General features: G+C 40.0%; 1 protein-coding gene and 1 non-coding gene across 2 annotated transcripts in view; one reads left to right on the top strand and one right to left on the bottom strand.

Annotated features, from left to right (window-relative positions):
* Positions 1-24,098, bottom strand: part of LOC101638954 (interleukin-1 receptor accessory protein-like 1) — a 1,156,451-nt gene that overhangs the window by 1,111,986 nt on the left and 20,367 nt on the right. The gene's annotated exons all lie outside the window — the stretch shown is intronic.
* On the top strand, positions 20,216-20,386 carry LOC115872680. Its single transcript, XR_004048001.1, has one exon. It is a non-coding gene; the product is annotated as a U1 spliceosomal RNA (small nuclear RNA).

Genomic DNA, 24,098 nt, shown 5'->3' with positions numbered 1-24,098 from the left:
CACAAACATGAATTTCTTAGGTAATCATAATTCTAAATGTTTTATATCTGAAAAAAGATTAAAATAAAATAATATATCCAAACCATGTAAGGAATATTATGTTTTTTCCTCTATCTTGCCATAGTGATGCATCCTAATTTCACAACATTAAATTAAAATCAATATTTAAAAAGACACTTTGAATTGAATTATGTGTTTGGGTTTATCTCTTGATTGTCCCAACTGGGTTAGTATTCTAATAGTACATTGAGAATTTAAAGAAATATAACTAATGTGTTATTGAGATTGGGAAACACAATAGGAAGTACATTGTCAAAAACTGCATTAAGGCAAAATGGGGTAGCATATGGGGACCTGCCACCTTCCTCTTCCTTCTTAATGCTAGTAATGTGAATAAATATCATAATTGGCTGTTAATTAATACTGATACTGGGTTTTTTCCCCATATATAGTGTCTATCTTTAGACATATTATATACTTTCAGCCAAACAATAGAGAAGTCTCTGAAAGGAAGAATAACATGAGGGAGGGTCATACTCCTCAATACAATCAATCATACACGACCCAAAAGGCTGCATCCCACGGCCCCAAGAGAAAACTAACTCTCTCTTTCTCTCTCTCTCCCCTCACCGCCCTCCCCCCCCCAAATGTAGGAAGGAAGTATGAAAGGAAATGGAGAACCCAGGAGGAAGTCGGAAATGGAAGAAAGGGCTGTCAGATTGAGGGGCTATCACAAAACAAAAGGTGTATAAACTATGAAATGGAAAATTAATTTGATCTGTAAACATTCACCCAAACCCCAGAACAAAGTTTTTAAAAGAAAAGAAAGAATGGATTAACAATCTTTCAGAGTTTTAAAAAGAAGCACCAGATTTCTGAGCCTTGAATTATTTCCCTGTCTAGTGTGAACCTCACAGTGCAGCCTAGAATTCGATATACACATAAACCAAAAGAAAAAATGAACTCACTGCCAAGTCAATGTCGACTCCTAGCCACCCTACAGGACAGGGTGGAATTGTCTCTGTGAGTTTCCAAGACTGTAATGGTTTGCACACAGAATGTAGCATTTTCCAAACTTATTTGACCACACAAACCCCCTCCCACACAAACATGCCATAGAACTGATCTTCCAAGGCACATGCACTGGTATTCAACTGCCGGTCTCAATTATATTATCTTCCCAAATGGGGAAAGAAACAAGTCATGGAGACAGAGTTCATAAGCAAAGTATAAGTAAACCCAGGGGCTCAAGTAGCCACTGGATGTTGTTTTTAGATGCCATCAAGTCAGTTCTGACCCATAACAACCCTATGGACCCCAGAAGGAAACGCTGTTCTTATGTTGGAGCCCACTGCTGCAGCCCCCGTGTCAATCCATCTTGTCAAGGACCGTCTGCTTTTTCATGGCCTTCTCCAGGGACTAGTCTCTTCTGACAACATTTCCTATATAAGAACTCCTTAAAAATGATAAACCCTATTTAACTCAACATGGTAGTCCTTATTATCAACTTTGCCTGCATCCTATGAAGAGAAGCAAAGTCACACAATCCGAATTATTTCATAAATATTCCATGACACACTCAGCTCTTGGTACTTATGGGTTACCATCAGTAAAACAACATCATAGATGGACAGACCAACCATCTTCTGCTCTAACTTTTTTCAAAAGAGATGACAGTTGGTATTTTGCTTCCTGCTCTATGTCTATCCTCAGGTTTATGAATTGTAAAATGTATGAAGTAATATAACAAATAGAGACATTTAGTATAGATTCATTTGGATAACATTTATGACAACCTGTTAAAATCCAATAACAAAAACCTATGTCTTAGTGAGTGAAATTAACTAGTGAAGCGCTGATTCACTAATAAGGATCTACAAATGGACTTGCGGATCTAGTTGAGTCGACCTGACCTTCTCAGCCACTGCACTCTTCTTGCTTTGCTGGGACTCCTATGGGGGAAAAATCTGGCAGCCAGGAGTGTTACACGAAAACATTATTTCAAACTCTCCTCAGAAACACGGGAGGTGCCTCCCCACTGGCAGTCTGCCTATGGAGCTTTTTGGTAGTGGAGTCTGTCTTCCCAATACTCTGTTGATAAGAAATTGAAAAGCCACATTTGGAATCCCAGGATCTAAAACAATAAATTTATTAAAAATATTTTTACAATTAATTTTCTGTGGGAATTTTGTCAAATTTTGCTGACAACTAAATTTTTCTCCCAATCAAATCTTCATTTGGTGCCACAAAATTAGAATCATCTTTGCTATTCAAATTGTCCGAAAATTTGATTAAACCAAAATTCTGGTTGGAGTAGTCCATAGTGGCCACCTTTCTAAACTTCTCTACATGGTGAGTCTCCTAAGAGCTTTTATGGTTAAAATACATTTTATTTCACCATAATGCACTGAAGACTATTGAAAAGTAGCCCATGTGTCATGCGTCTGTTGTTGTTGTTGTTGTTGTTGTTGTTGTTGTTGTTGTTGGCCACAGTCTGTTCTGACCCACAGCAACCCCATGGCCAACAGAAGGAAATGCTGCACAGTCCTGTGCCACCCTCAAATTCCACAGTTTTCCTACGCCCGAGTCCATTGTTGCAGCCACAGTGTCAATCCAGTTTGTTGAGAGCCTTCCTCTTTTTTGCTGCCCCTTCACGATACTGAGCATGATGCCCTTCTCCAGGGACTAGTCTCTCCTGACAATATGTCTAAAGTATGTAAGACAAAATCTTGCCATCCTTGCCGCTAAGAAGCAGTCTGGCCATACGTCTTCCAAGACAGCTTTAATTGTCCTTTTAGCAGTCCATGGTGCTTTCAATATTCTTCTCCAGCACCACAATTCAAATGCATTGATCATTAACCTATTAATGGTATGTGCCAACCTAACCCAAATACTCAATTCTCATTCTTCTGTTATTCAGAATAAACATTAGAAGCAATAGTACATACTCAAATATAAGCCGACCAGAATATCAGCCAAGGTACCTAATTTTACAACAGAAACTGCACTTAATATGTGCAGAAAAACTCAGATTATACATGAGTATATATGATACTTCACTTTAGAATCATTGAGTATCAATATAGCATGGGGAAAAATCAGTTACATTGTTCACACATTGAATAAGTAAGATACAACTATCCCCAAAGAAATTCACTTTTAAATCTAAAGCATGAAGTCCTGATATAATCATATTTTCAGAAGTTAGATCACTGAAATGTCTCAAGGAGATAAGTAGAATCAAAGACTAGAAGAGACAGGTGTGGGGAAAAAGATATCTATTCTTGGAGTATTGACATAGAGTGCACACCTATCCTTGTGGGTTACAGACAAATGGAGATGTGAACGAGAGGGGCGGGTGACAAAAACCACCTTTTAATCTACCATCTTTTAAATTGTCTCCCAAGTGAACTGGATGGTTGAATGGGATAAAAAAAATGTCAGCTATAATAGAGATGTGTATAAAGAACGGAAAACCCTGACCCCTAAACACCTTCCTGTTTTTAGAATGCTGTTAAAATGCATCACAAAATGTCAAGAGTGGAACAGAAAGACAATTCCTCCGCCGTTTCCTTCCTGTATGAATTATTTTAATCTATTAACATGAATTTTCAAAATATTAATTCACTTCTATAACTGTTCTAAACAAAGCAAAGTCCCTAACAATAATAACTTAATTGCCTTGGCTCAATTTTGATACTAAGAACTCATATGCAGTTGAATTTTTTTACCAATAAATCTGCAGTCTAAAATTGATTAAATATGCAAGCAAGAGGCATTGGTAACTAGCAGTGACTGGAGTGGAAATGTTGGGAAACAAATATGAAGGATAAATAGCTTAGAAATAACACCTTGACCCTAGAACACCAGAGATATGATAAAAGTTTGCTAGAACAACTACTTACTCATTGCAAATACCTTTTACGACAACATAAAATGTGACTATATATATGTGGACCTCATCAAATGAAATGCATAGGAATCAATTAGACTGCATCTGTGGAAAGAGACAATGGAAAAGCTTAATATGATCAGACAGAATAAGACTCAGGGCTGCCTTTGGAACAGACCATCAATCATTCATATGCAAGTTCAAGTTGAAGCTTAACAAAATCAAAACAAGTCCATGAGAGCCAAAGTATTGCATTCAGTATATCACTCCTGAATTTAGAGATCATCTCAAGAACAGACTCGAGACATGGAACACAAATAACCAAACACCAGACAAGTTGAGGGATGGCATTGAAGATATAATACAAGAGGAAGCAAGTGATCATTAAATAGTCAGGAAAGAAAGATATGTCAAAATGGAAGTCGAAAGAATCTAAAACGTTGAATATAGAGTAGCTAAAGCTAATGGAAGAAATGATGAAGTAAAGAACTAAACAATATTTCAAAGAGAAGCTCAGTAAGACAAAGTATTATAATGAAATTTCCAAAGACCTGGAGTCAAAAAACTAAAATGGAAGCCCATGCTAGGAATTTCTAAAGCTGAAAGAATTGAACAAGCATTTCAAGACTCAAGTTGCAATACCAAAAGAGGCTGTGGGCTAAAATTTGAATGCTGCAGGAAGCATCAAAAGATGATGAAAAGATAATACAGAGGCGCTGTACCAAAAACATTGGTCAACTCTCACCCATTTCAGGAGGTAGCATATAATCAAGAACCAATTGTGCTGAAGGAGGAAGTCTAAGCTGGACTCAAAGTATTGGTGAAAAATAGGACTCTAGGAATTGATAGAAAACCAAAAACATGTTTCATTAAAATGCCATGCTGGGAGCACTTATGCAAGGAATTTGGAAGACAGATACCTTGCCAACCAAACAGAAGAGATCCATATTTGGACCCATCTCAAAGAAAGATGATACAATGTTGTTGTTAGGTACTATTGAGTCAGTTCTGAGTCATAGCAACCCTATGTACAACACAACGAAACCCCACTCGGTCCTGTGCCATTTTCATAAATGTTCTTAAGGTTGAGCCCACTGTTGCAGTCACTGTGACAACTCATTTTGTCACCTGTTTGCTCCCCTTCTACTTTACCAAGCATGATGTAATTTCCAGGTCTGCTCTCTCCTGGTAATATGCCCACAGTGCATGAGACAAAGTCTCATCATCCTGTCTTCTAAGAAGCATTCAGTCTGTACTTCTTCCAAGACAGATTTGTTTGCTCTTGGGGCAGCCCATGGTGAAGTAATTGGTGAGCGCATTGGCTGCTAACCGTAAGATCAGCATTTCGAAAGAGTACCAGCTGCTCTGTGGGCAAACAAAGAAACTTTCTACTCCCATGGAAGTCACAGTCTCAGAAACCCAAAGGGGCTGTTCTACCTTGCCCTAAAGAGTCAGCAGGAGTCAGAATTGACTTGATGGCATCGAGATGATACAACACAGTGCAAAAAGTATCCAACAGTATGATTAATAACAAGCCATGTACAATTTTGCTGAAGATAATTTTGAAAATGTTTCCAGCAGTACATAGACAGGGAACTGTCAAAAATTCAAAGCAGATTCAGAAGAGGACATGGAATGGAGGGATATGATTGCTGATGTCTGCTCAGGTCAGATGGACCTTGACTGAAAGCAGAGGACACCAGCAAGATGTTTGCCTGTGTTTTATTGATTATAGATAGACATTCAAGTGTGTGGATCATAAACAATTATAGACAACTTAACCTAGATTGGGACTTCCAGAACCCTTGTGTTTCTGAGACTCCTGTATGTAGAGCAAGAGGACACATAGCGGTTTAAAATCATTCGAAAGAACAAGTAGACACAAAATGGTTTAAAATCAGGAAAGGCATGTGTCAGGTTGTGTCTTTTCACGGCATTTATTCAATGTTTACGCTGAGCAAATCATCCTAGAAGCTGGACTATACAAAGGAGAAAACAGTATCAGACATAAAGGAAGATTCGTTAACAGCCTGGGATATGTAAATAATACAACCCTGCTTGCTGAAAGTACTGAAGACTTGAAGCATTTACTGATGAATATCAAGGAGTACAGCTTTCAGCATGGAGTATACTTTCATAAAAAGAAAATAAAAATCCTCACAACTGGACCAATAAGCATCATCATGAGAAATGAGAAAAGATTAGACTTTTACTTAGAGTCACAATCAACATCCGTGTAAGCAGCAGTCAAGCATTCAAATGATGTACTGGGTTAGTTGGAATAATCTACTGCAAATGATTTCATTGAAGTTTGAAAAGCCAAACATGTCACTTTGAGGCCTAAGATGTGCCTGCGGCAAGCCATGGCATTTACATCACTTCGTATGCCTGCAAAAGCTGGACAATGGAGGAAGACCCCAGAATAATGGATGCACTGGACTTCTTGTGGTAGCCGAGAATATTGAACAGACTACAGACTTCAGGAGAATGAACAAGTTTGTCTTGAAAGAAGTCCAGCCAGAATGCCTGTTACCGGATAGAACAGCTAGACGTCATGTTGTGGAATTTGGACATGTTTTATCAGGAGGGACCATGTACTGGAGAAGGCCATTGTGCTTGGTAAAACCAAGGGTTGTCCAAAAAGTGGAAGGGCCTCAATGGAAAAGACAGACGGTGGCTACAAATGGACACAAACATAGCAAAGATTGTGAGGATGACACAGGATTGGGCAGTGCTGCATTCTGTCATATGCAGAGTAGCTATGAGTTGGAATCAACTCAAGGGCACCAAGCAACAACGCATACCAAATGAGCTATGTCAGCAATAACTATATATCATTTAAAAGTTCTCTGAAGTGGCTCTTGAAATCCTCTGGAAAGAAATAATGTATATTGTAAGCAAAGAAAAGAAAGAAAATCATACAGTTTCACAATTTATGATTATCTCCCTAGGCCCAATATGTGCCTATATCCTAACTTCTAAGAAATTTCATTGATCGCCTTCCATTGTGGATTTAGTTATAAACATATATTTTTATATTGCAAGTGTCGAAAATAATTCATTACAATTTAAGTTAGGGTTATAACATGATGAATGATTTGACAGATTCTATAAGTGACTCTGTCAAATCCCCTGGGGTGCTCCATTCTCAAATAGTAGAAACAAGGGATACAAACTGAAAAGTCAAGCCCACTGCCATCTAGCCAATTCTGACTCATAGCCATCTTAAAGCTAATGTTTCTGAGCCTATTCATCTTTGTAGGAATCGATACCTTTAATTTTCCACCACGGCATGGCTGGTGGGTTTGAACTGCTTAATCAGCATCGGGAAGAAGCCTTTTCAAGAGTCGCATTTCCATAGAGGTTTAAGTGAATAATGGACCACTAGTGAATGAACACAACTTGAACAGGATTAATCATACCAAGTCTTCAATGTGCTGCAAGTGTATTCCAACTAGAAGGCTGTTGGAAAGAAGGGGCCTACCTGGTTAAGACCTCCTGATCAAATTTCTGTCATTGAGAGTTTATATTTGTATAACTTTCCTTTCTACCTTTAATTGAGATCTGGATATGAGTACTAAGTATGGTTACTACCTTTATTACACTAAACATGTTTCAAACTTTGAAAATGTGTCAAAACTCACAGAAATTGGCACATCCATAGAAATAAGTGGCCTGCATTTAAGAGTTAATTCTGGTTGTGACCTCTGTATACACATACAGTGTCTTTGACCTTCAAGCTTCCGTGGCCTTTGAGAAGCTGACTGAGCTGTTGGCTTCACAGGGAAGCTCAGCAGGGCAAGGGCCTGGTGGTGGCTTTTATCATTCTGTTGAGACCCTGGAAACATGTTTATTATTTATAGGGTTATGTTTCAAAATGTTCTGGTAGTTATTTTTTATTAATTGGCTTTGACAAATCTATGCACATCTTTACATGCACAATAGGGATATGGAATTTCATTTAAAGGGATACATTCAAAAAAAATAAAAATAAAGGGATACTTTCTTTCACAACTAACTTTCAGAAAGACAATTATGAAGCTATGTTTAGGTATTGCTAATGCCTAATATTGATTAACTACTTTAACAACGTACTGTATGCTAAGCTGTATTGAGTCTTTTATATATACACGTGTGATCTCTTTTAATCCTCATATAAACCTATAATCATTTTTTAGGTGAGAGAACAGAGCACAGACTTTATGCCACTTGCCCAAGTTACAGAGCTGAAGTGTGAACTCAGGCAAGGGCCTCCAGGGCCCTCACCAATAACCACCACTAGTCCACTTTCTTCAGGAGCCCTTTTGATGAGATGACAGAGAGTTTGGTTTGATCTTCATCAAGATTATAGTGTAGGAAAGCCTGTGGAGCAATTCTATTATTCCATATAGGGTCCATGTGTTGGAATGGATTTGAACATACCGAATAACAGAAGTATGAAAATGTAGCTTCCGGACAACTGCATTGCAAACACTAAAAACTTCAATCTCCAATGTCATCTTACTTTTATTACTAGTAGAAATGTATTACTAGTTAATTGTTTAGTATAAGCTTAAAACACCAACATATTCCACCATTGTGTGCCCTATTACTACTGGGATTTTATAGTCCAGCTTCTGTTTCCCAGTATTATTGGAGAATCCACTTACATTGGAAATGCTTACACCAATGAAAATCATTCTCTTTGAAGTCCAAAAAATAATTAATACCAACTCAAGAAAAAAAATGAAACACAAACTCACTGCCATCAAGCCGGTGCTGACTCAGGGCGACCCTGTAAAACAGAGCAGAACTGCCCTTATGGGTTTTGGAGCCTATAACTCTTTACAGGAGCAGAAAGCCTGAGGAAATATATATATTTATTTTTATATTTTATATTTATACATAAATATATATATCTTTCTCTACTTGAAAAGCCTCATCAACATTTAGGTTGTGCAGTTCTTGTAGTGCAGTGGTTCAAGCACCTTGGTTGCCAATCCAAAGTTTGCTAGTTCAAGCCAACAAGCCACTCAGAGGGAGAAAAGAGTGGCAGTCAGCTCCCATAAAGATATGGAATTTCATTATTAAAGGGATACATTCTTTCACAACTAACTTTCAGAAAGACAATTGTGGAATGGTTCTATGCTACCTTAGAGGGTCCCTGTGAATCAGAATTGGCTCACAGGCAGAAGCTTTCAGCTTATTAGTGATTAGATGGCACATCTACTAAAAGTGGGAGTTGGTGTACGTGTGTATACTCGCTTTAGTTCCAAGAAAAATCAAAACTATTACAGATGGAATTGTGCAGTATTTCTACCTCCAAATGTTTCCACATGATCAAATCTCAGATCATTCACTTTGTGGAAATTGATTGCAGTTGATTGCAATAAAAAGTATTTTATTTTATATTTCTTTAAGTATTTTAAACAAAGGAGATAAGGAAAACACATGGTCGAAGAGACCTAAGGCACATGGTCTCTTCTTTTCTATTATCTTCCAGTGTCATCTTTTGGGAGAAAACTGCTCATAGAGACCTCTGTGTTTTCTACAGGTGTAGTCCTGCCTTCTCTAGTCCGGTGATCTCAGGAAGAGGAAAAGTTGGCAATGAGCAGGGTGAAGTATGAGGAGCATCCGTTAGTACCAGCCCAAAGTTTTGGAGCTAAAGAAAATTTCTGAGGACCTAATGCTTCTGTAATGTTCTGTGCCAGCCTATATTTAACTTGTGTTGAAAAGCCCATGTTCTCTCGGAGTTAAAATTAATCTGTCTCCATGGTGAGTTCCAGCAGAGGTATGGCTGGTTCGCTCAGAGAGTTAAGAGTGTGGCAATGATAAAATCAGAGAAGGTCAGAACACTGCCTTTGGTCCCTTGGTCAGAGGTGACTTTCCAACTTCTGCCTTATATATAGGCTCACACCCTAGACCTTCGTGGAAGTGGTCCAGAAAAAGTGGATGGGTCAGCCCAAGAGAGTCGCCTTCCCTAGAACAATAGTTCAGCTCTTTCACATACTAAAGACACTTTAGTCCAACTATGGTTCAGAAGGAAAGAAAACATCCTATGCCACTGCTTGTCAAAGGCCATCCCAAGAGTCACCTTTATCCAAATGTCCACTGTTGCTCTTTAAATGAAAAATCCCATGCCCACAGGGACCTTCTGAATCAGAATTCATGGCATCTGGCCAAAGGATCTACAGTTTAAGGACATCACCAGGGGATTATTGGGTTCACCAGTATTTGAAAACACTGGATTAAGACATCTCCTTTTCCCCACTGGTAAAATAGATTTTCAGATCATATCTGGTATCTTACTTAGTATATCTACTGTCAAAGATGCAAAACAGGCCCCAAAGTCATGAGTTCTGTTTTCGAATCCCAGCTCTGCTACTAATTCCCTGTCATTTTACTTAAGCCTAGTTGTAAAATGAAGCAACCTGAGTCGTTATCACCATATGCAGTTGGTTCTCCTTTCTCTTCTCTCCCAACTCCTGCCTCGAAACATCAGAGGCACTCAACAAAGTCTTATACCCAGCACACAGTCAAGAATCCTGAATCTAAAGGCGAACAGCCCCAGGTTTTACCAAGGCACAGGGAGAAGAAACGTTAAGAGATTTAACTAAGGTGGAGTTGATAGCAGCAGCATCAAAAGAGGCATTCAGATTGCCCAGTTCTGATTTCATCTACTACGAGGCTCATTTGTCTCCCACAATGAAGACACAATTGTCCATAGTGACAACAAGAGGTTGTTGAGATGACAAAAATGAGATAACATTTTGCCCGTGGGTATAAAGTATCTGTCTTCCCCAGTCACCCCCCGGTAGTGCTTGAAGCTTTTTCTAAACAATATGTATTTTTCCCTCCTTAGAATGCCTTTCTTAACCACTCACATGCAACAAAATGCTCACAATCACCTAAATCCAGCTAAAAGACATTCTAAGGATGTTTGGGTACTTCTTCCCATTGAAATGGGACTCCTTAGCAGCATTACCCTTAGACCCTGGCAGAGAGGATCCTGTCCTCCCCTCTCTGAATGAACCACAGAGTTCATTGGGCAATGGGGCCTAGGGCCACCAAGAGACAGGCACCCCTGAAGACTTAGTCTCCTACCTTCCAGACCCCCAACTAGTACTCCAAAATGAAATTCCCCACCCAACATGCCCTGGTCCCATTAAGAAGACTTCTATGGGCCTTTTCCCTTGGTGGATTTTCTGAAGGTTGACTCCATAGTGCGGGTGTGTGCTTCCTTACACAGGAAGGTCAAGAAACAGGTGTTTGTGAGGCTGGGGTGTAGGGAGGGTAGATAGAATCTGGCTATATGTAGAATAGAAAAGAGGCCCCTCAAAGTGCAGACGAGAGCCAGAAATAGGAGAGTGGTAGATTATAGTTTTGCTTGGATCCACAAATCAACACTCATAGAAATAGTGATCCAGAAATCAAATGAGAGCCCAGGGCTTTGGAAGAGCACTCTGTCTGAAGGAATGGAAGCCACCAAGACCACCTGCACCAGACACTGTGGCACGGAGACTCGGAGGAGCAGCACCAAGACGATGGGGTACCTTCTCCTCATATGACCTGACACCATGGGACTGGGAGACAGAGCAACAGACAAGCTGGCTTTCTGGCCACAGAGGCAGATGCCAAGGAACCACAGGGCTGAACAACTGAGCACCAGGGAAAGACTTGACTGCTGGCTAAGAGAGGTGTTGCTGTGTGCCAAAGACCACATCCCTCCTGTTCACTGGCCCTAAATTGCGGTAACCCTGAACTTCCCTAAAAAGATATATGCAACAATAATAATCCAGGCTATTCAAAAAAAATCAAATTATGTATTATTGCCCTGGGCAAATGGGGCACAAGGGCTCTTTAAAGTGCTGGAGAGCAAAAATGTCATGTTGAGGACTAAGGTGTGCCTGACCCAAGCTGTGGCATTTTAAAATCACTTCATATTCTTGTGAAAGTTGGACAATAAAGAAGACGACAGAAGAACTGGTGTATTAGAATTATGATTTGGTAGAAATATTGAAAGCATAATGCACTGCCCGAACAACAACTCAAAAGCTGTCTTGGAAGACTACAATCAGAATGCTCCTTAGACATGAGGATGCTGAAGCTTCATTTCGCGTACTTGGGACTTGTTATCAGGAGGGATTGGTCCCTGGAAAGAGCATCAGGCTTGGTAAAGTAGAGAGAGGGTCAGTGAAAAGGAAGACCCTCATCCAATGTCACAGAGGCTGCCACAATGGACTCAAACATAAAGAGTATTATAAGGATGTCCATAGAATCCCTGTGGGTCCAAATTGGCCCAAGGGCACCAAACAACAGGCCGCAGGTGGAAGGTCTCAGTTTGTTCTTTTTGTCGGGAACCTCACAAATATTAGAAGTTAGCCTATTTCTAAGACTCCCAGGACCCAGTAAACTTCTTACAGGGCCAGAAGTTCGGTTTTGTGAGCTACACCTTCTCTGTTGCAACCTCTGGATTCAGTCACTGCAGCCCATGAACAGCCACAGATGATAAATAAATGAAGAGGCGTTCCAACAAAAATTCCTTTACAAATCACAAGGCCACAGACATTTTGTTTGGCAATCCCTATGTTGCTTGCATTTCTCCTTCCTTTCTCTGACCATATCCTATCTAATAGTCTATAGTCATCTCTTCTCGCCCCTATCTCCCTGGAGATGTTTGGCTACATGGACAAGTTTAGTGGTTAGCCACAGAGTATATCATTTTACATGTAGAAATGGAATTAAAGCACTGTGGCTTGACAAGAAATGTATTGCTGGTGCTGAGATAGCGTTTAGCACAAGGCCATATTTCAGGTTTAAAGCAAAACTCTACTATGTTACTAATTTATATCAAGAGTTGGCTTTTAAAATACACTATATTCTCTTTATGCTGGTGTCTTAGCAATATTGTTGTTAACAGTTATTAAGCATGGATGTTGCGGAATATAAAGACAAATAAGACACAGCCTTGCCCTCACAGACCTGGCCATTTTTAGACAGTGAGTTAGAAACTACCTCCGGCAAGAGATTGTGTTTTATGCCTCTTTATACAGCTAGTATCTAACATCCAGCACGCACACCTAGCAAGACTTTGATAAACGAGAATTGGCTACCACTTCTGAGGGGCAGGAGATTGAGGGGGAAAGAGAGCTGAGGAAAATGCACCATTCTCCTAAGACCATGGCAACTGAAAATCTTCTTTTTTCTGCTGCTAAAATTCAAACTTTAATAAAATGATGACTTTTAAATTTTATTTTACTGTGTGAGCTTAGGATCATCAAAATGGGGGGGGGGCTGGGGTTAATGTTTTTCTTTCTTTCCTTTCAAAAGAATTTGAAAAATTTCTGTGGAAGGGAGAAAGCATCCTTGGGTGGTGCAAAGGATGATGTGCTCAACTACTAACTGCAAGGTTGGCAGTGTGAACCCACCCACAGGCATCTCTGGAGACAGGCCTGACCATCTTTTTCTGGAATGTCACAGCCGCAAACACTCTGTGCAGCACTGTTGTACTCTCAGACACCCGGGGTCACTATAAGTCAGAATGAAGTCTGTGTGTGCCAGCCGGTTGGTTTTCTTTTGTTTTGAATGTGACAGAACAATAACTGCTTCCCCAGGCAGTACTCATTTTTATATGAACATGAAGAGGTGAGGTGGGGCTTCTTTTGTGTCTGGACATGTGCTGGTATCTGGTGGAAATGTTGAGGTGCACAAGATATAGAGGGCATGCCCGCTAGCCATCACTGCATTTTGAAGAGCCCACCACACCCTCTATGCACTTGTAACTCAATGCGAGGGCTTCAGACATCAGTGTCAGCATCGTGGTTTCACCCAGGAGACTGTCAGAAAGGCAAACAAGCTCCTCCCAGACCTACTGAATCAAACCCTGCCAGCAAAGCAAGGCAATTCAAGTTTGCGAAGCACTCATCTGTAAGCCTGCAGACCACTGTACACCATCCAGGTCTCTATCCTTAGGCGAGCTAGGCAACGGTGGGAACAACAGTATAGGGCTTTCCATTATCATCAGCTTCTTGCTAAAACAGCAATTAAGGTGGAGAATATTGGTGTTCATTCATCTTGAACTACAAGTATCAAATAATGCCCACTGCTACCAATACACTTTGCATGTATAATCTCCTTTACTAGAAAGCCCTGTCAAAGTCAATTCTGCATGGATTTACTTCCATGCCTCAGTCCTTATTGGCACTGGAATGCATTCACCTTCACTGCTGGCTGTGGCAGAGTGCCCAGGTTGGCCACTCATATGCCTACAGTAATACAGATCACCAGCAACAAGACGCTGGAAACTGGCCAGTGACTGCTCCCAGCCTTTCTCCTCACAAAGTCGCTTGGATGGGTGAAGCGCATGAGAGGAATGGGTAACAACAGGATGTCCCAGCAGCCAGCTGTATAGAATCTGAGAGAATGAAGTCGAGTAGGCCAAAAAAAAAGAAAAGAAAGAAAAGGGGAGGGAACAAAACAGATACAGTGAAAACACATTTTGAACGCTGTAATCAAGCCAAGCACTGTTGGGAAAAATCCTATCAGTGGGGAATGTACAACAACCAGGAATGTGCTGGCAGATCACAAAACTGACTGGCAGCACTGCAACAGCTTCTAACTCTGTACACAGAGTTGGCACCCACAACTGTGCAAAACCCACAAGTACAGATCCTTGTCTTCAGTCAATCATTTATCAACTCTTCATTGGGATCTGTCATGCCAAGCCCCTTTCTCTGGGAAAGTTTGTGTTTGCTTTTTTTTTTGTGGTATTTTTCCCCAGAGAGGAATAAGAAGATAGCACCTTGGAACTTATGAAGCTTCGACTCAAGTGGACAGAAGAGAGAGAGAGGGAAATTAAATACAGTAAAATAAGTACTTTAGAAGGAATATGTACTCTGGCCATGGTGAATGTGACAGCTGGAATTTGTGCTAACAAACTCAGTTATAGAAATTGGAAAAGGCTTCCTTCACAGAAGTGGCATCTGAGGTGGGTATTGTAGGATGAGTAAGAGTTGTCTGGGCAGAAGTGGGAAGTAAATACTGGAGGGCTGTGTGCTTGTGTGTGCATATGTCCAGTACTGTAAAAAAAGACTATACATGCTGAGAAATTATATTGGTGAGATAAACAATACTGTAAAATTGAAAGAAAAAAAAAGTAAGTCTCTCCTGCAAAACCTTGCAGAGTTAATCCTATAAAGTACCAATAATTTACAGGAGGATTTCAAAGAAAGAGACACTGGGATCACATTGAGAAAGATTATTTTGTGTAGATGTAAACACTAGTTGTCTGTAGTATCACCTTTGGGTCAAAAAACAACACCAATCCATGACAATAACAACAGTTATCTTGGGAACGTTTTGTGAAACTTGGAGAGTTAGAAAGAAACAAGAGGGTAAAGTGAAAACGTATAATCAAATATGCCTCTCAAAGGGATATTGGATATTCCCATCTTCAAGCAGCTACTTTGTCCTAGCCACTCAATAGCTTTTCTTAAAGCTATAATAAAGGAAGCCTTGTTCACCATTGCAGCTGGCTAGATCTGTCCAAGTCACAATCTCTCCAAACTCAATCACTACATTTTTCCTCTTTGCTACATTAAGGACTATCACGATTTACATTTTATATTAGACTCAAATTTTCAAATTAAAATGTCACTTATTTAAAACCACTCACATCTGAATATCTGAATTTAGTACTATCCGTTGTATGAAATGCTATCTCATTCTTTGAAGAGCAGGGGAAAAATATCATCACTTGTACAAGTTGTAATGTACTAAATATCTTCTCCTTTTTTTTCAAAAAAATTACTAAGGATTTTCTCAACATTCTTCATTAAAATGCACATTTAAATTATGTCCATTTGGGGCCTTTTACATTGTGATCCTAAAACTTGCCTGTAAAGTGTTCTTTTAAAATAGGCTTTCTATCTCAAATCACTTAGACCTTTAATTGTCCAAGGATGGTGAGTTTTTAAATGATAATTACAAAACAATATATGTTATGTGACTACTGGGACTCTGCTTGCAAAAGTTATGATTCAACTGTGCACATTTTATAGTCACATACTCTCACATCTTGGTAGTAGCATTGCTTTAAATAAAGTGGGTCAGGAACGCCAATGATGACTCAATAGCTGAAGATTAAGGTAAGTAGTAAATACTAAGGTAAAGCATTTTCCTTGACACAGAGAAGGAGAATGTTATTTTACATATCATATTAAAAATCTCAATCTCGCATTAAGCGAAAGGGTCTTTCAAGAACAACATGCATAAAATATCCTCACTTTGAGAGACCTGTACTTTCTAGTGGTCTGCCTATACAGAAAACATTCCCTAAATTAAATGGTGCCATGTTCACATGGGACAACTCTATCAATTGGCATAACATAGTTCACACAGAAATCAAAATCTGCCTCCTACTGAAGTGAACAGAGTCTAGCCTTAAAAACTTGCAAGAAGGCCTGGAATGAAGATAGGAACTATGTATCTCTGCTCATCAGGAGCGAAAATATAAGAAGATAACCGAAAACCCAGAGAAGAAATAAATCTGCAAGAACCATACCCTGGTGGCATCGTGGGTACGTGCTGGCCTGCAAGATCAACTAGCCACTAGCCACGAAACCACTAGCCACTCTACACAGCAAGATGAGGCTCCCATAAGTAGTGATTGTTTTAGAAGCCCGTGGGGGTAGTTCTACCCTGTCCTATAGGGCCAGCTAGGAATTGGAATTGACTCAATGGCAGTTGAGGTTGGGTTTGTTTTTGTTTGAATTTGGGGGGTTTGTTTGTTTGTTGTTTTTTGTTTGCTTGGTGAGGGTGGTGGTGACCAGAGACATAATGAGTGATTTGGGATAGAATGGGAGTAAAGTACAACTCAAATTTTTAGTTCATAATAATAAGAAAAAGCCAGAGAAACTGTAACAGGAGAAGACAGAATCGCTCTAAGGCGATTGTCCTGAGACATTCTTTAAACCTAGAACCACGCCTGTCCTCCAAGATCACCTCTAACTAACAAAGCAGAGTGACACACACAATTGAACTGTAAGATCCGTGCACTACTTAAAGACCATCAATATGAGATCAAAGGGTCAACAATTTCTCAAAAGCAAAGATGAGAAGATAATCTGGCAAGGAAATTAGACTACTGGAAATGGAATAGACAAAACAAAGCAAAATTAAAGAGACAGCCGACACATTGTGATAAAAGTAACTAATATTCACTGAATAATTTCTGCAGGAACTGTCAGATGGAAACCTAACTTGTTGCGTGGACTTTTTACCAAAAACTCAATAAAATTAAATTGTTAATTTAATGATGCTTTCCATGCACGCACAGCCTCGTGCATTTCAACAGACAAAAGGATCAACTGACATCTCAGTTGATCCTATGACCTCGCTTACTATGGCTACCTACATTGTTAAGGGTTCTGTCCAGAAACAGACTGCATTTATAGTCAAAGCAAGGCAGACAGGGCCCTGAAGTCACATGCTGGCATCTGCTGTAGTGAAAATGCTACGCTCTGACAGCTTCCTAACAGACCTGTAGGCAGACAGGTTATGTCCTACTCTCAAGAGAGAACCTTTGTCTTCCAAGTCCCGTAATCAAATATTGGAGATTAGAATCTGTACTCACAAACCCTATCTAGAATTCCAGAGACCCCATGGACTCCTCTTCAGAGACTCTTGATTTCTGTACAGATGGACTCTCCTATGTGCGTGGTGAACATAGCTATTAAATATTACTCACTCTCCGGATTTTAATAGAAGGATCGCTTTCCATACAAACATGGCTTTTTAATCAACCCACTAGAGATTCTTGAACCCACCCACCAGGAACTATTCTGAAATAGTCAACCTCCATCCACCCACAAGCAGCAGAGGAGTAATGAAGTGCAGGAGACACAGTGGCAATAAAAATGCTAGTGGGGTGGGGATGGTTCTTTCTAAAATAGTTCAAAGAAAACAAACTTACGATGTTTCAATCTAAGGGAGCATCCAGACCATAATGTAAAGCTGCCTTATTCTTCTCTTTCTCCCTGCTACTTCCATATCTTTGGTGATAGCAAAAATTAGGGAACTTTCATGGGAACAGATGAATATCAGAAGGCTTCCTTCCAGCTTGGGGAAAAGCAGGAAGTTGCAGGAAAGGAAGGGCAATAGATAAATCCACAAATCACCAGTTTCGTGGATTCCACAGTCAACATCTTGATAGGATTTGTAGTGGAAGAAACAAATATATATAGTAGCATATCATTTACCTCAATTTTAAGTAAGTCTCTGCAACTACAGTCAGAGAGTCACAGAGTAAACTATGGACACTTTCTGTCAGCTAATTACACCAAGCTTGTCATTTGCAACTGTTCTGGAAAAGATGAAGCCATCTGAATGGAACATAATAGAAAGAATGCATTTCCTTAAAATAGGGAACTGATCACTGGGCCGGAGACAAAATGAGAACCTCTATCCACTATTCAGAAATAATCCTTCTTGTTTTAATTTATAGACATCTTCCAACTATAACTATTTTTCAGTATTTTCATAAATGAAAATGAAAAATATATATACTTATTTCCCATGGAGCCACATACACCAGAGCCTATATTTGTGTTATACATAAGAGTACCGCACGACAAGTTAGTTATTTTTCCTATTCGTATGGGAGGAGCCCTGGTGGCATAGTGGTTACACATTGGGCTCTCACCCACAAGGCCTGAAGTTCAAAACCACCAGCTGCTCTGAGGAAGAAAGACTGGGCTTTCTACTTCAGTAAAGAGTTAACAGTCCCAGAAATGCTCAGGGAGAGTTTTACCCTGTCCGATAGGGTAACTCAGAGTCAGGACGGACTCGATGGCAGTGAGATGGGCAAAAGAACAGACATCGGTAATATCTGAACAATTTTAACTACCATTTAAATCTACCCCAAAAAAGATTATTCGTTAAAATGTGTCGTTGGAATGGCATTTTTTGCCAGCTATTTAACCCTTGGGATGTTCTTGATAATTTTGTTAATATTCTTAGTGCAATATATTTAAATTTTTCAATAATAAGTATTTCCACTGATTTTTTAAGTTATGGTGTCCATGAGAGGTATAAATAGTTAATGTACTTGACTGCTAACAGAAAAGTTGGAAGTTTAACTCTACCCAGATGTGACTTGGAAGAAAGGCCTGGTTATCTACTTAGAAAAATCAGTCATTGAAAACCATATGGTGCACAATTCTACTCAGAGCCATGACGTCTCCAAAACACAGAGTTTATTCAATGCTAACTGGTTTTGCTTTATTTTTAATTATATAAAGTTTAATTTGGTATAAAGTAAAAAAGTGTCAATTTCCTTCACTGGCATGCATGCTATCAACCATTGCTCAATATTTGTTTGTCTTTGTCATTTACTAGATGGAACTAATAAAATAAGACATGCTATAGGGTTGCTATGAGTTGGCATGGACTCAATAGCAGTGAGGTTAGGTAGGTATAGGGTCAGTATGCTTGAGCAACGATGGCACAGCACCAGGTGGGGTTGCCTTCCGTTCTACGTAAGGTGGCTGTCAATCAGAACCGACTTTATGGCACCTAATAACAATAACAACAATGAGTCAGAATTGACGCCATGGCAGTGCAGTTATTTTGTTTTGTTAATCTAGAGCAGATACTCTCTTACCATGGTTATTACTTATGTGAACCTTTAAGTTGAAAGAAAAGCTCATCATTCTGATACGGGGGGACACTATGTGAGTTAACTGCCATGAGACACGTCATAATATTCACCGTTTACTTCGACTGTCATATGTGCCAGGCCCTGTGATAATACTTAAACTGTGTTATCTTATTTAAAGCGTCACATGAGCATAAAACAGCCAACTCCAGAGGACAGGGTAGAACTATCACAGTAGGTTCCTCAGACTGCAACTCTTCTGGGGCCTAGAAATCCCCATCTTTCTCCTTCACATTAGCATAAGGTATGAATGGTTATGATCTCTATTTTACACTGATATTTATTCATTCCATAACCTCTTGCCAAGTTTACACTGTTCTCTCCCTGTGTGCATGCTTCGGATACCTCAGGGAACTAAATGGAAAAAGATTTCTGCTCTTGGGGGAGCTAAAACTCTTGAAATAACCAGTGGACATAAACAATGGATGACAATTCTCAGAAAGTAGAACATTCTTTTTAAAAAGCAAGACCAGAAATGGAGATTGGGGATGCACAAGTAGCTGTGTTGCAATATCCGAGAATGTTGTTAAGGTAGGCACGTGGAGAAGATCACACGTAAGCCAAAAAAGATGGACTGGGGGAATCGTGCTCCGGGTCAAAAGAACAGCCAGTGCAGAGTCCTAAGGGAGGAACCTACCTGCCAAGTTCAAAGAATAGTTGGTTAAATCTGAAGAGGAAGGATAAAGCAAGGAAAAGTTGGATGAAAAGGAGAATGTGCTGACCCCTGTGATTTCCCCAAATGTGGGAAACCCAACTGCATAATTTGTGGTAGTGGGGGACTGCATTCGTGCTCTCCCCTGTAAAAAAAAGAAAGGAAGGAAGGAAGGAAAAGGAAGATGAGAAGTCAATGAAATAAGGTAGGCCAAAATCTTTAGGGCATCATATTTGGCTTTAACTCCAAGTAAAATCAGCAACCTCCCCCCACTCAGCCCAAAGCCAACCTGTAAGCAATTGGACATCCCCTAACAGAAGGGTTGTGGGGAGAAGATGAGCCGGTAAGGGTGCAGTGTAGCTTCAATGAAACATACAGCTTTCCTCTGGTTCTTTAATGCTTCCTCCCCCCTACCCCCCAGTATCATGACCCTAATTCTACCTTACAAATCTGGCTAGACCAGAGCATGTACATGGGTACAGATAAGAAGAGCTGGAAACACAGGGACTAAGGACAGATAAACTCCTCGGACCAATTTTGAGAGTAGCCATACCAGGAGGGGAAGGGGAAGGTGGGAGGAGAAAGGGGGAACCAATCACAATGACCTACCTATAACCCCCTACTAGGGGGTTGGCCAACAGACAAGGGGATGGGGGGAGACAACAGACAGTGCAAGACATGAAAAAATAATAATTTGTAAATTGATAAAGGTTCAGGAGGGAGGGAGGGAGGAAAATGAGGAGCTGATAGCAAGTGCTCAAGTAGAAAGAAAATGTGTTGCAAACGATGATGGCAACATATGTACAAATGTACTTGAGACAATGGATGTATGGATGGATTGTGATAAGAGTCGTACGTGCCCCCAATAAAATGATGTTGTTTAAGAAATCAGCAGCCTTTGATGGGTTTTGAGCAGTGGAGAGATAGAGTGTTCATTCCAGGACAGGGGCAGGGGCAGTGAGGCAATTAAGAGTTACCACGGCAATTGAGGAAACAAGTGATGGCAGTTCCAAGCAAGATGATGGAGGGGGGTTGCCAAGGAGTGGTTGGCGTTTGGGTGACAGGCTGCCTGTGGTGTGTGCAAGAGAAAGAATGGGGGCTGATTCTGAAGTTTGGGGCCTGAACAACAGGAAAGACACATTGGCCATTGATGGAGGTGGGGAAACTGGTGAGTAGAGTGGATTGGGGAGGAAAAACAGAAGTTCTGTTTTGGAGAAAGTGAGTAACACACATCAAGCAGGTGGTGACATCAAATAAGCAAATGGATGATACGTTTAGATTTCAGGAGAGGGCCCATGGAAGAGACATAAAAGTAGGAGGTGATGACATAGAAATGGTATGTATTGTCAGGTCAGTGGATAAAATCACGAAGGGATGAGTATAGACGAAGAAAATGATTAAGAGTTGAGATATACGGCATCATAACATTTTTAAAAATGAGACAGTGAGCAAATAAGACTAGGAGGAAACATGAACTCAAGCAAGAGACTGTGGTATCTTGAAAGCTAAGTGACATGTACCAAGGAGAAGGAACCAGTCTTGGCTTTTTAAAGGTCAATTAAGGTGAGCACTGGAAAGTACCCAGTTTAGTGAGAAAACTAAGGAACGTTCCTAACTGCTACATTTTAATAATATAACAGTCTGCTGACCTATTAGCACAATAGTGCCATTCACCAGGAAGATACTAGTTTTCAGGTATCACCCCAGATGCTTTATAAGTATTATTTTCAGTCTTTCCAATAACCCTAAAAGTAAATAATAGCCTTGTCCTGGTAGAAGTCTGGAAACTGAACCTCTGAAATACTGAGCAACTTGTCCAAGGTTACTCAGCTAGTAAAATGTTAGAGCCAAAATTGGAACTCACGCTTCCCTTGATCAGAATGTCAATTATAATATACCATGATGTCTTCCGAAATCAGAAGAGGATATATTAATACCAGAAAGGAGAATAAAAATGAAAAGTCAATGGTTTTGTACCAGCTTCTTTTCCATGGATACTTGTATTTAGGGAAATATTGTTAAGAGAAAAATTAAGATGCTAAGGCATATAAGGGATTTTATCACCTTGTAGTTTATAAAACCACAGACTCTTTTTTTAAATTATTGAATACTTTTGGGGAGGAGTCTCTTACAGCTCTTATCACAATGCATACATTCATCCATTGTGTCAAGCACATTTGTTCATATGTTGCCATCATCATTTTCATCATTTCCAAAGAAAACTACAGATACTAGTCTAGTCTGATTTTGCTCATCGAAAGCAATGTTGTCGGAATGATGACTCTAAAGCATTGTTTTTTCTACATTATTATATTATTGATGTCACCAAAACCTTCAGCTATCAGGTTCTACCCTGTTTTCCCAAAAGTAAGACATCCCCCCAAAATAAGACCTACTTACAGTTTTGCCTCTCACTGAAATAGAAGGCATCCCCCCCCAAAATAAGGCCTCCCGAAGCTACCGTAACTCTGGACTCTGGACCGTAGCAGCGGGTGCCACCGTGCAGCTCACTGTTGGCCGCAGCGTAGCTGGAGCAGACAGGAAGTGCAAGATCTCTTTTAATAAAACAATAAACAATAAATGTGTACCGTATTCTTCTTCATGGAAAAATAAGATATCCCCTGAAAATAAGACCTAGCCCATCTTTGGGAGCAAAAATTAATATAAGACACTGTCTTATTTTGGGGGAAGCAGGGGAAGCTCTCAGTATGGTGTCCTCTTATGCCCAGTGTCTCTCAACTGACCTGGTGCTTTAGAGGGGTTTATGGTCTGAACTGCATGGAAAAAACATGACTTTTACTATACAAATGAAATCACATTGTGGACAGTAACTTCACAAATGTAAATGACATACTCTATCAAAATTGCCTTAATGAGTTGTCTAATAAACTCCCCTTTCTCCTATGACCTTGGTAAGACCAGGGCACCTTGGGGCGTTCACGCATTCAATGGTCCATCCTTCCTATAATGATCAGTGAGTGGAACAATGAAGCAGACACTCTCCAGGTCACCAAAGATATGTGGCAAACCAGACAGATGAGTTTCCACCCTCTCAGGCTTACATTCAAACCTGGAGAGTCACCGAAGCAAATGAACCTAATGGTGACTTTAATGACAAAACAACATGAACACGTGCTGGCTTTAAAGCACAAATTGTGTTCTTTGGAAAACGGTCTTTGTCGTGATGGGGAACTCTTAGCGCAAGTGATCTCGGTCAGTTCTTGGAGGTCAGGAGAAGTGCAGGAACTGAAGGCAATATCCACATACCTCACCAAATTACCGTCTTTGGTTTAACTTTGTTATAGCCAATGATCAGTTCCCTGGTCTAGTTAGCTGTTTTGTGACTGGGTAATAGACAATTTCCTAATTAACATCAGCTTTTTTATGATGATTATGATGACAGCAATGGTGATAATCACAGTATTAACAATGTTGACGATAGAATGCAATACATTGTGTGAATTGCCCTGCCTTATCCTATACTTTCATACTCCTGCCATAAAATTAGAACTGGGCTCACACAAATACATTTTCTTTTTGTTTTCTCCTTGGGGAGCCCTGGTGGTATAGTGGTTAAGTGTTGGGCTGTGATCTGCAAGGCCAGCAGTTGAAAACCAACAGCCCACTCCGCAAGAGAAAGATGGGCTTTCTACTCCTGTAAAGAGTTTACTGTCTCAGAAACTCACAGGGCAGTTCCAACCTGTCCTACAGGGTCTCTATGAGTATGCTTCAATTCGATGGCAATGACTTTGAAAGTCAGAGACTCTTAGGTACTGAATAATTCCCAGTTACCTTTAGAGATTCTCCAAAAGTACACTTGTGTATTATAAATATGTGTATGAGATAGTTTATTGTGCCTA

The sequence above is a fragment of the Echinops telfairi genome, unplaced genomic scaffold, assembly GCF_000313985.2.
Source record: "Echinops telfairi isolate 266 unplaced genomic scaffold, ASM31398v2 ScPeMD7_7436;HRSCAF=8474, whole genome shotgun sequence".
In the NCBI taxonomy this organism is placed as follows: Eukaryota; Metazoa; Chordata; class Mammalia; order Afrosoricida; family Tenrecidae; genus Echinops; species Echinops telfairi.
Note: the sequence above shows the minus strand (reverse complement) of the source record. Positions and strands in the feature narration are given on the sequence as shown.